At 31.1% G+C, this 10,416-nt stretch overlaps 1 long non-coding RNA gene across 1 annotated transcript; it reads left to right on the forward strand.

Moving 5' to 3' along the window:
• The first annotated feature begins 740 nt into the window (after positions 1-740).
• LOC114383256 lies at positions 741-4,679 on the forward strand. The gene is made up of 5 exons (XR_003660439.1): positions 741-907; positions 1,013-1,125; positions 2,569-2,650; positions 3,925-4,019; positions 4,193-4,679. It is a non-coding gene; the product is annotated as an uncharacterized LOC114383256 (long non-coding RNA).
• The last annotated feature ends 5,737 nt before the right edge of the window (positions 4,680-10,416 follow it).

A 10,416-nucleotide genomic window follows, 5' to 3' on the forward strand; every position in this document is an offset into this window, starting at 1 on the left:
ACGAAGAACAAACCATGATCTAAGTGCCACGGAGCAGAAGCGGCACGGTGAATGTGTCCGTCACGGTGGTAGACAGTGAAAGTCGAAGGCCATAGTGAGACGATGAAAGTGGGAGGTAGTCATGGAGGCTAGGATTCAGAATTAGAAAATTAGGGATTGAAAAAGGAAGATTAGGGATAAAGTTATCTTTTAATAAAACATTAAATTAAAAACCAAAATAAAATATAAAATTTGCTATAATATTCTTAGATTTGAATTTAAAAAAAAAATCAAATTTGATTGACTGATGTAATTAGAATTATACATAATAAATATTGGATTGACTTATTTTGAAGTCACCGATAACAACTTAATTGACGAGTTTGACTTAATTAATTGATGATTATCATGGTAAGTTGAGAGTAGGAAGAGTTTTATATCCCTAACATATGGATCAATGTAAAATAAATATGTATGCAAAATTTATTCACGTCATTAATGATATGCCTTTTTAATTTTTTTAAATTTTCATTTTCTAAGAATTTATAATTGTAATAAATCTCACAGGGTCGACTGGATAATATAAATAAAATAATGGAAAGTGAAATTTGGTAAGTTTTTTTTTTTTGGATAGATGAAAAACTTTATTTAATACCTGCATTTTTTTTTGTCTATTTTTATCTTACACCATCATCATGTTCATTTCACTACTACAAACTCTTGATTCTACAACGCGCTTTCAAGGACGGTGATCTAAAAAACGTCGTTGTTTAATAGGCAGTAGTATTTTAGTATATATGTACTTTATTTCAATGGCGTTTTTGTTGAAAACAACGTCGTCTTCCCATTACAACAATGGGTTTAATAGACACCATCGTTGATCTGGATTATCCAACGTGGGTTTTATAACCACTGTCTTTGTATGCTGGTAAGTTTTATCTTTCCCTCGCGTACTCATAGTCTAGCCCGCACATTACCTGAGTACTTTTGCGCCCTTAAGCTTTGTTTCTCTAAGTTGGTTGTCATCGTGAAGCACACCAGCAGTGTCGTCGACCATTCTCCATCACTGTCGTGGGTCATTTTCCATCTCTAAGTTGGTCTCGTCGTGCAACAGACCATCAACCATCTAGCAATTCTTCCTTCCAGGTCAGCTTCCTTTCTCCCTTTCTTTCTTATACCTAGTCTCTGAGGTAAGAGGGCTTTGTGATGGCCCTATTTGAATTTGGTTGTATATGCACCCTGTTCTTTGCACAACCATATAGCTTGCTGCATTTCAAAGAAACTCGATTAGGGTTGGTAATATGATGGAACTGTGTAAATGCAACGAGGCATACGTTAGACTTTTGTGATATGTATTGGTTGCTTTGTGGGTTTATATTTAACATATAATCCTTCTTGGTAGCTGTTAGAATATTAGGGTTATTAATCTTTTTATAACTAGTTTTGAACTTGTACTTGTTGTACTAATGGTTGACTTAATAGATATGGGTTTGAGGGGAGGAAAAGGGGAAGGGGGAAGGGATGGTATCAATAGCTGATAGCTTAGCAATAAAAAAAATTGCAACTCGTCTACGTGTTTCTAAAGCAAAGGGTATTTTGACTCAGGTGATCTTTTAAACTTTGTATTATGCGTATGACTTTAAAAGTAAAGCTATTGTTGATCAAAATGAGTCTATTCAATCTTTCAGTTTGTTCTTTCTCAGTTACCAATTTCTGCATACTACTATTCAGTGTGTGAAGGGTTGCTAAATTTACGAAATTGTTAGTAGCTACAAAATATTTAATCTTTATTGGAGACTAAAAGTCTAGTTTCCCTTTTGATGAGATTCAACCAACAATCTATGCAAACATATATGACTCTTGGAGAACTTGTTAAAATACTAATTCCTTGGACTTAATTTTTTTTAACTTAGGCTTATACCTGTTTGATGAGGGTACTGACAACATCATACAGCTTTGATCCTCAGTATTGACAAAAGTTGGATCTTGTTCTGGCTTATTAGTCTTTGTGTATGGTGTGCATTGAAATAATGCAATTAAGACTTCATAAGGTTCAAAAATATTAGGTTTAATTAGTACTTATTAGGTTGAAAAATAGGTGCATTGAAAGCTTATTGTATGTAATGTGTGTTAAAATAAGTTGTAGATGTTCCCTTTGAGTTTTGTTTACGTATAAAAACACATAACTTAAAAGTCGGTCGTTCACATGGTATAAAAGTCTCTTGATCCAGTGGTAAAGAGTTTCATCCTTGGTGCCCTCACATTAAGGTCTTTGATATAAGCAGTTACATGATGAATTTCCCAGTTTCAGGATTTTATATGAAGAGGTGGCAGCAAATTCCCTTTGTATAGGTACATTATTTGTAACATTATTTTTTAACTTGGGATTCTAACAAGCTGCTTAGTTGTCAAAATTAGATTGAACTGGGAATCTGACCAGGAACGACTATGTATACCTGTTTGGTCAACTCTCAACTGATCTTACAAAGAACATATCTTAGAACGACTACATTACTTTCTCTCATTGGCTAAGCTTTGTATTATAGATGCTAATTCCCTAACTAATGCTTACTTGAATGCCATTTTCAGAATATTCATGCTTTCTATCGGGTGCACTCATGCTTTGTATCATGGATGTCCTCTAGGCCATGGTTTTCAAAAGTTCATTCAGGTATTTGTCCAACTCTAATATTGCAATCCAATTAGTATTTATTATTAACATACAAGATGGTAATTATTATTTTAATCACCTAAGAATTTGGATAGGAAACAAAGTAAGTGTTGACTAGTAGTAGAACTGAGTGGGAATTAGACTAGTTATTTTTTCTTGAAGCTGTCTCATGTCATGAAGCTGTCTTTTTGGACAACAAACAACACACTTAGCTTTCACTTTGCCTTGAAGTTGTCTCATGTCATGCCTCATCAACCATGGACTTGTATTTTTCATTAGTAGCTTTTAAGACTAACTTTAATTCTACAAGCTGGGCATCATAGCTTCCACTTTGAGGTTGGATGTTTAGTAGATTTTCTTTGGCTTCTCTGGCTTCTGTAGATACTTCATGTAATGCAAAACCTATGATCTTCATTGCCTTTTTACATTTTTGTTCTTCATCCCTAGAATTCTCCAATTCACTGATAAGTTTGTTGTTTGTCTTCTAATAAGGCCTGCACACTAGAAGCAACAACAGGGACTAAAACAATCTTTGTTGTGCCATGTTTAGTTAACTTAAGATCAGAGGGCAGAGGAGTGAGGATAGGTTTGGCATGAACCATCTTAGCCTTTTCAAGTACATCACGAATGTATTTAGCCTGAGATAACAACAAAGAACCATTACTCAAATGTTATACTTCAATACCCAGAAAATAGTCCAAATTACGTTGTTGTTTAAGGGCAAAGACAACATGTAGTTTGGTAATTAATTTATAGGAAACATTAGTTCAACCCCATAACTTTGGAGGTGCAGCACTCCATATAATTTAGCAATAATGAAGTTACTATACAAGCTAACCACGCTACAAGGTATATGATGGAATTATATTCCGTTTAGTTTTTAAGCATAAAATAGTATATCATTTATATTTGTTAAAAAAATTTCTTTGGTTGTAGGTTGTAGGTTGAGGCAAAAAGTTACAAAGAAAATTCTTGTAGGTAGTAGGTTTGGCTCTCAAAGTTATTGATGAAGGTGTTGCCAAAGTTGTTGATGGTTTATATAAACTTTTTGTTGATTGTGACTGCACTATTTTGGATGTAAGCATTTGCAAGTTCTAGCCATCTGCACTTTATACATGCTTAACTTATGAATGTCTATAATGAAATTAATAATTTTTACATAACATGATAATATTGCATAACATTCCTTAGTCTTTGTTTTTTACTTTTAAATTGATCAATTTTTTATTTGTCTTACTGTCATAAAAATGTATCTTACAAGATTTAAATTGCAGCATATGGAGATTCTAAATCCATTATTCTAGAGGAGGAGAATGAGAAAAGGAAATTACAGAAGACAGGTCTGCTTCAACTGATAAATCATTTGAAAGTATTGAATCTTACCTTCTGGCTTCACTTCTGGTTTCATTTTTTATTTTACCCAGAATTTTCAAAGTTTGAGATATTTGCTTAGTGGTGGAGATGTGATGTCTAGCCGGTATTTGATTTCAAACAGTTACAAGGATCAACCTGAAAATCAGTGTAAAAATAATTTTTCTCCAGGATTAAATGCCAGTGGTCTCTAGGAATCTCGTTTGGCTTCATCTTCAACATTGAAGAGAATGTCCCCTTATGACTCCTTTGTTATTGAGGCTTATCCCTGAAAATTAAGGGATGTTGAGAATATGGGTGAGTGTGAAAGGTTCAAAGCTGTAACCACAACCCCCTTGCTGCAAAAGGTAGATGTTGTTGCTTACCCACACAATATTATGGGTGAAAAATGCATGCATACTTCCTATACTAATGGTGCCAACCAATATTATGAAACAAGAAAGGAGAATCCTTGTACTGTTTCAACACACTTTCTTGAGAAAATTGAAGAACCTGATTATTCTTGTAGTGATCAGAGTTCAGTTGGCAATTGTAATGTGATAAGTAGTAACTCAAATAAATTATTCTTGTAGTTTTGAATAATTCTTTTTTCTTAATATTTCTATATTGGGGAAATTATGTTGCTATACTCATTATGAATATATCAAGTTATGATGCTCTATTTATTTGCCCTACTCTCTCTATCTCTCTATTTATTGATGTCCTAATTGTCCTTTTCAATGCTACAATTTCTTGGCTTTTACACTTGCAATGATATGTGGATATGAGATTTTTCTAATTGTTTCTTTAACTACCTTATGCTTGTGTATATTTAATTGCCATATATGATTAATAACTTCATGGATTTACTTGGATAGCTTTTGATTATACTACTTAGATCGATCAAAAATCTATTTTATGGCACTAGCTTTTCCACCATTTGATTATCATTGACAAATCAACTACATTTTCCAGGGCTAGTGTCGGAGGCTTGCATACCTTGCTTCCAATGGCTAAGTATGATGCTAGGTTTTCTTCTTTTCTCTCTGTAAATTAATTGGTGATGTCTACCAATAATTTCTTTCAGAGATAAGAAATTTTTTACCACTATTTTCTCACTGTCATTCATGCCAAAACAGGAGCTTTCTTATAAGCTGTGGACGTAATCCTTTTATGGAAGATCTTCCTATAGTACAATACATATAATGGTTTAATTCATATATATGTTATCCTGTCAATTGAAAAAATAAGTAATGCTAGGATGTTTCAGTATGTGTTATATCAGGGTAGTTAATCACACTGGATTTTTGTCACATGGCCTCCCCATGATGCATAAGCAGATGTGTGGTGTGTTAACATGGCAACAAATTGTAGCTGCAATAGTGCTTTGTGGCTGTTACTCTAGACTAGTAAAAATCTTGAATTGCCTCCATTTTTGCATCATTTACCTAGTTGTTTTAAGGTCTTTTGCTCAATTTGTGTGATGTTCTCTCTAGTCACCAATTCCAGTCGATCACTGCCTGCTAGCTGCCCTGCCTTGTTCTTGTGTGTGTGATGTGTTGTGCAATTTCCATTTCACAATCTTCTGTTTTCACAGCTCCATGCCCTCCTTTGTTCTGCCTTAAGAAAGAACACCACTGTTTTGCACTTTGCTGTCCTACAACAATTGACTTGTTAATTATGCCTTAAATATACAGCAAATGTGCACTACAAATTAGTTATTTTGAATGTACATAATTTTTGTTATACTGATCATCCCATTATCTGCTCTGCCTTGTTATAATTTTTTTTGAACTGGTCACTTGGTGCCTCTAGTTATTCATCACTATGTTAGCTCAGATCTTTAGAATTTAAATTAGCTTATCAACATTGCTTCTTGGGTGGAAATTACTTCATAAGAGAATAATTTTGTGCTGAAACTTTTACTATATCTAAGAATTTATAAAGAAACATGGCAATAAGCATGCACCCATGTTACTCAATCAGCTCCGTTCCTCTTTTCTTGCCTAAGTTGTTTCTATGTGTGAAAGATTGCAGGTGTCTTGTCACAAGTTCAAAATGTCTAACATCTCTCCTTATCCAGTCTATTATCAAACATACTCACAAATGACCATTATTATCTTTATTTCAGTTCTTACATGGCACGATAGTGTACTTTTATTTATTTATTTATTTTATATCAAGAGAAGTCAACTTCCATTGATTGCTTTGTGGCATGGAGCATCATTTTTATCTTTGTTCTCATTGAGGCTAAATTTATGTTTTTCTATATCTTATTTATTGATTTCATCTCCAATTATTGTACTTTGTAGGGTTTACATGAATGTCTATTGATTGCTAATGTGATCCGTAGATGGCATTTTGTAAACCTTGCAACCTTATTATCATTGTGTAAACCTTGCAACCTTATTATCATTTTGGTAAGTTTAAATGTTGTCGTTTTGTTTTGTGGAAACAAAATGGAATTTTGTGGTTATTCTGCTTAGTCTATTTTGATTTGTTGCAGAGGTGTAACCCTGGGAAAACACCTTTATCCAGAGGAAACAACACTTCTTATGGTGTGGTGATCAGGGAAGATAAGAACCCAAGAAACTGCTCCTCTAATGCAATTGCATCAAGGTTCTTAATTAGCTGCATTTTACCATTTTACATTTCTTCGATAAGATTTGGCAGTGCTATTTGCTCTCATTTTTACTTGTTTAACAAATATTTCACGACTTACATTAATTAGTTTCATGTAGTCTTTTTTTTTTGTTTTTTTTTTTAAATTTCAGTTAAAAATCTATAAATACGAATTTGTGGAATTTTCAAATATTTCTTTCATGTAGTTTCTTTGTTTTTTCAACTTCTCTTTGTGTATGCTGTCAGAAATAATATCATCGATCCTATCAAAGACAAGGTACTTGGTCCTCTGAATTTTTCTGAAAAATAATTATTTAATTTTAGGAATTTGTCTTAGGAATTATAATAACTTTATATAAATCTGTTGTAATTAATATTAAAATTTATTTATAAAATTAATATTTAAATGATAGATTAAATATAAATAATACATAAACCTCTTATTTTGATTTAATCTATCATTTAAATATTTATTTAATAAATAAATTTTACTATTAATATTAATTACAATCATGCTAATATAAATTATTTTTAATTATTTATATTTTTTTTGATGGGATATCAAGCAGAAAAAACATCAATAATTAAACATAATATTTAATTTAAGGACAGTGCTTATGTAAGCACCGTCTTAAAAAACTTACTTTCAAAGATGATACTAACGTAAGTGTCGTCTTAGAAGGTTAATCTTCAAAGACGGTGTTTACGTCAGTAACGTCAGCAACGTCTTTAAAGACTAACTTTTAAAGACTAACTTTGAAAGTAAGTTTTCTAATGCCGACGTAAGCACCGTCTTTGAAAGTTGCTCACTTTCTAAGGTAGTATTTTTTGATCTATCGTTGAAAATTTTAAGTTTTTACGATGTGGGATTCTACGATGGTCAATGACCATTGTTGTATCTTATTTTTGACCGTCTTAGAAAAGTTTTTTTATAGTAGTGTTTGCACAAGTAATCACTTCTCATTATAATGTCCATTATCCATCATAATGAGAACAAGCTCGGTATTAAAGGAGGTATATAAACCTAATTGCTATGTTTCTGTCATCTCATCTTATTCTATTATATCAAGTTAGGACACGAATGTTACAGAATATGTATGTGCAATTGATGTCTAGAAGCTTCAAAGGATCATGCTTGATTAACTATCACAGGTTCACAACTAATTATCTGCAAAAAGGATATTCAAAGGGCTAAAAAAAACGACGGTGAAGACATTAAAACTTAGTAGATAGGAAAGAGTTTTTCGCGTGATTTTTGCTGCAAAAGATCTTGGATAAATCTCAACATTTTATGAAATTTTCTCCTTATTTTTTATCAAATGAAAGGTACCAAAATTTTCTCCTTATACATGATTGGCATGATGGGATACCAAAATTTTCCCTCTTATTTTTGGTAATGGGAGAAAACCCAAAATTTTCCCTCGTTTTTCTTTTTATAATTTGCAATTACAATCTTTACTAAAAGAAAATGCTTATATTTATTGGTGAATTTGCATGGGATACCAGTACCCAGCTGGTACGAATACGATTGATTTGACTTAAACAATTTTCTATTTCTTGAGCAAGGAACGCGTGGAGTCTTGGACCTAGTTCAGATAAGGTCTGGAAGACCCATATATCCATGAGCCTTATTTGGAAACAAGAGTAATGTGATAATAATAGATTCTCAAACGAAATATTTGTAGGGTCTTGTTAATTAATGCTGTTACAAGAAAATAATATTTATTATAAAAATTATAAGAAAGTATAAAAAAATTATCAATAACATAATTTTATGTTTTAATAAATATTTTTAATTTTTTTAATAAGTACTTTTAGAATGTTAGTTAGTATTTATCATCTTTTTAACGCAGTAGTTACAAGTTTTGGTAATTTGTGAATTTAAACTAATTTAAATTGACTCAGATAGTTCAGTTCATTCTTTTACGTTGGAGTTGGACTCGATCCATTTAAATCTGATATTATTTGGTTTAAGTATTAGGTTTTTATTTTAAAACTTGTGGAATTGTTGATTCAAATTTTTGTTTAGATATTTATTTTTCAGAATTATTATTTGAGAAAAAAGATTATGTATTTACAGTATAAAATAATTTTACTCAATCATTTAATTATAATCTATAATTTATGATAAGTTTGTTAATTTTTATAAAATTATATTAAAAATCATAAAAATAATAATATGCGATTGAATATCAATCTAAAATTATTTTAGAATGTCATTTCATCACCATTAAATTTTTATTATACATTTATTACTTACCGTTTCTACAAAATGTAAAGAAAAAAATAAAATTCAACTCAAATCAAAATGATATTGATTGGATTGATTTAATTCGAATTTGATTGAAGAATGTGTAAATCTGACCCAACTCAAACTTGCCAAGATTCAACGAAAGTAATGTACACTCCTTTCTAACACAAGTTAAAATTTATTTTAAAAAATAGAAAATCATATGTAAAGTTGTTAAATAAGAAGTGAGAATCACATAAATTCCTGATTTTCAATGAATTTTAGGGCATGTTTATTTATACTTAGTTGTTAAAAAGATTTTTTAAAATTATACAATAAGCACTTTTTATTTCTTATTTTTTTATGTCACTAGTGCAAAAAATGAAATCTAAATAAGCCCTTAACATTTTTTAAAAAAATGGATGTTTTTAGATTGATTATAAAGGAAAAAATCTAAAAAATTGTTTTAAAATCAGTTATAAAGATAATCAATCTGTTGGAAAGATTCCAGAAAATTCCATTCAGATATGGAAACATAGATGATAGAAGAAGAAGAGAGATATCACCCAAAATTGTTAAGCTTATTGCAAGTTATAGAATTTACAATGAAAGAGTTCAAAACACTCTCAAGATCTCTGAACCTAGAATACAAAGCTCGTTATACAGGAGATAACATCTAACTGTCTAACCGAAAATTGTTATAATAGAAAATAGTTGCAGTTACAACAGCCTATGTTAATGAACCACTAGACTATGTAGAAGCAAAGCTTCGTGGTGAATCAAAGATGATTCAAAGGTGTTTTGATGATAACAATGATGATAACAAAAGATGATGACAAAGGTGATGACAAAAAGCTCAAAGATCAATCAAAGAACAACTCAAGTGAATCAAAGATCAATCAAAGAACAACTCAAGTGAATCAAGAACAATTCAAGAGTTCAAGATAGGAATCAAGAAGAATTCAAGACTCAAGAAGAAAGTTAAGAGTCAAGAATCAAGATTCAAGGTTCAAGATCTCAAGAATCAAGATCAAGATTCAAGACCCAAGATTCAAGAATCAAGAGAAGACTTAATCAAGATAAGTATGAAAAGTTTTTTTCAAAAATTGAGTAGCACATGATTTTTCTCAAAACATGTTTACCAAAGAGTTTTTACTCTCTGGTAATCGATTACCAGATTGTTGTAATCGATTACCAATAGCAAAATTGTTTTGAAAAAGTTTTCAAATTGAATTTACAACGTTCCAATTAATTTCAAAAAGTTGTAATCGATTACAATGTTTTGGTAATCGATTACCAGTGCCTTTGAACGTTGAAATTCAAATTCAAATGTGAAGAGTCACATCCTTTCACATAAAAGCCTTGTGTAATCGATTACACTGATTTGGTAATCGATTACTAGTGGCTGTTTTTGAATAAATCAAAAGATGTAACTCTTCAAAAGGTTTTTGACTTTTTCAAATTGGTTTTTAAGTTTTTCTAAAAGTCATAACTCTTCTAATGGTTGTCTTGACCAGACATGAAGAGTCTATAAAAGCAAGGCTTTGTTTTGCATTTCAAGAAT

Source organism: Glycine soja, chromosome 14 (assembly GCF_004193775.1).
Source record: "Glycine soja cultivar W05 chromosome 14, ASM419377v2, whole genome shotgun sequence".
Taxonomy (NCBI): domain Eukaryota; kingdom Viridiplantae; phylum Streptophyta; class Magnoliopsida; order Fabales; family Fabaceae; genus Glycine; species Glycine soja.